Here is a 3,110-nt window from a genome sequence, read left to right on the forward strand (position 1 = left end):
CGGTCCCGACCAATCGCAGCCGGGCGGAGGCGGAGCCGCCCGCCGGCCCGGCCGTACTACGTGTCCCAGCACACCGTGGCGCTTTCCCCCCCCAGAGACGGCGGGCCTTGCGTGCAAAGTACGGTGGGAGTTGTAGTCCCCGGGCTGTCAGCCGAGCGGCGTGACCCGGGTGCGGCCAGGGAACGAATTGCGCGTGGTGCGGGGAGCTGCCCTGGCCGAGCCCGCCCCGGGTTGGCGCTTGTGCGGCTCAGCGCTTCCTGCGTCCTCCCGTCAGAACGGCTCTCCTGTTATTTCCGGAAAGGGTGGAGGACGGAGGCCCAGAACAGGAAGGTAGGGGAATGTACCACAGGATAGTTCATGACACGAAGGAAGAAAATTAATAGCCAGACATCGTCAGTTTCTATTCCAGCAACGACGGCCAAAAGGTCCTGCCTTCTCACTACAGACAGGGTCATGGTCTTGTTCATGGCCTTGGCTCCCTTACTGCACAGGAGCTGCGCTGGTATGGTACTTAAGTCTGCCCATACCTGTAGAGGTGGCAAGGGGACTTAATTGCATACTACAAAAAAAAAAAAAAACAAAAACACCACACCACTGTAAAGCATCCACCATCTTTAACGAGAGAAAGGGAAGCCAAGATCTTCTCGAAAATCAGAGGTACGTGCCCTTTGCCTAGTAAACCACACAGAAAGAAGCACACTGTTTTCCCCCTTGCCTGCTGTTTATCAGCAGGAAAACCCACAAAAACCCACAAGATTGCATTTTGTTATCAACTGACAGTGGTTTTGAACACCAGAAAGTCATAACTACTCCTGCCATTTGCATCATTTGCACCGTCTCAGCCTGGCTTACAAGCATAAATGTAAAAGGTCATTACCAGTTAACCTTCAGTACTTTTCTAGAAGTAACTTGGCATGCCTCCTGACAGTCAAGTTTATAAAATTCATTTTGGTTATAGAATTGACGATGCCATGCTGGTTATCCAACAGGAAAAAAGCCCTAAAAACCTTCCTTTCCCCTCAGTTTTATCTGAACCTAACACCCATGTGGATTATGCTTGTTTATGTTTGCCCTAAAAGTTAAAGGCATTCCTGACTTGTCATGCAGGTCCAAAGGTGTTTTTCATATTGTTTGTCATAGCTGGGCCACATGAGGTAGGTACACCTTGTGTAAGCTGTCACATATAAAAAGTCTAATAATATCATTGCCAAATGATGTTCTGCTCTGCCCCAGTGAGGCCTCATCTGGACTACTGTGTCCAGTTCTGGGCTCCCCAGTTTAATGCAGACAGGGAACTACTGGAGAGAGTCCAACGGGGTCCACAAGGACCATAAGGAAGGAACATCTTTGTTATGAGGAAAGGCTGAGAGGCCTGGGGCTGTTTAGATTAAGGAGGCTGAGGGGGAATCTGATCAATGTTTACAAATACAGAGTGGGTGTCAGGAAGATGGGGCCAGCCTCTTTTCATCAGTGCCCCGTGATAGGACAAGGCACAATGGACATAACCTGGAACACAGGAAGTTCCACCTCAACATGGGGAAAAACTTCTTTACTGAGAGGGTGATGGAGATTTTCAAAACCCACCTGGATGCATTCCCATGTAGCCTGCCCTAAGGTGAATGTGCTTTGGCAGGGGTGTTGGAGTAGAGGATCTCCAGAGTTCCCTTCCAACCACTACCATTCTGTGATTCTGCAAAATAATCTGTCCATAAATTGAATATTCAGTGAACATCACCATGGTGTTCCTTACTGTGAAAAATAATAGGTGGGAAGACCACTACAGGAATTCTACATGTCAGTCAAAATGTATCAGACAGGTACTAAAGACACTTAAGTAATATTAAATTTTTACTACCAAAAGCAATTATTTCTTTGATGGTGTTAGAAAGTTAGCAAGCCTTTCTGAACTGGGTGGGAAGTTTGCCTAAGGGAAAGAGATTAACTGTGTTGCTGGGTATGAGGGCTGAGGTAAGCAGAGGGATGCTAGGATACAGTTCTGGGGAGTCTCTGCAGAAGCTTCTATCTCTCCTGCAACAGGAATCCAGCACGGTCCTTTTGACTGCTGCTACCATAAAAGAGAAGAAATTAAAGATAATGTTTTGTCAGTCACACAAACACATTCTATGTGCTATGTAAGCAAATATACATACAATCCTTTTTGAAAGAGAAAGGCATATAAGTAGGTAAAAACATGATGGATTTATGAAATGTTTTGCTCCTTCCTCTGACTGCTAAAAAGCCAAAGTAGCCATTGCCTGTCTCGTAACAACTTTCACTCCCTGTAATTCAGTTCTGCCACCCTACCAAAGCCACACACTACAAATGAGAACTAAGACACTAGTAACCTCTGAAGGTGTTAACCAAATGAGAACAAAAAACCCCAGATGTGAAAGCTGAAAACTGCAGATAAGGTGGGTTCTTTCTTAATAGGGTAATTTTCTCAACCAAAGACAGGGAGTCCTACAGACTGCAAAGCTACCATATGGTAAGGGTGGGTAGTTTAGCTCTGATACTGTGTTGCTAAGAGTGCTCAGGAGAGTCTCATTCCTGCCTCCAATGTTTCTGACACTGGACTGGTTTAAAGTGCTGGCATGGTAGGAGTATTTATCGTAAAGCACAAGTTCCCCCAAAAAAAGGTTCTTCAGATTTCTGGTAGTACTCTTGAGGTGTTCTAACACAGCTATTTATGGGACCATGCCACTAACCTTAAAGCTGATGAAATTCAGACTGAAAACTCATTGATTTTGCTTTTAATCTGCCAGGAAAGATATTTATAAAAGTGTACAGGAAGCCATTCTGGTCTGCATGTACATTTCTCCTTTAACAGTATCAGAGCAGATATTGGTTAGAGATTTTTTTTAAGTTTGGGTTTTTTATGAGTCAAGGACATTTTCAGATGTGACAAAACGGACTAGAATTGTGGGCTGAGCTCACTTAGGGGATATCCCAGGGAGGAAGAAGCAGAGGGTATACATTGGTATAGTAAGCTAATGTGACTATGAGATTAAAACTCAGCAAATGAACCACAGCAATCCCATAAGACTCTATAAATTCTGCAGGGAATGTTTTAAAAGAATGTTTTCTGCTTCCCAGAAAAATCATCGCCAAAT

This window comes from Melanerpes formicivorus, unplaced genomic scaffold, assembly GCF_026170545.1.
Source record: "Melanerpes formicivorus ecotype bairdi unplaced genomic scaffold, bMelFor1.0.p_v2 SCAF_17, whole genome shotgun sequence".
Lineage (NCBI taxonomy): Eukaryota > Metazoa > Chordata > Aves > Piciformes > Picidae > Melanerpes > Melanerpes formicivorus.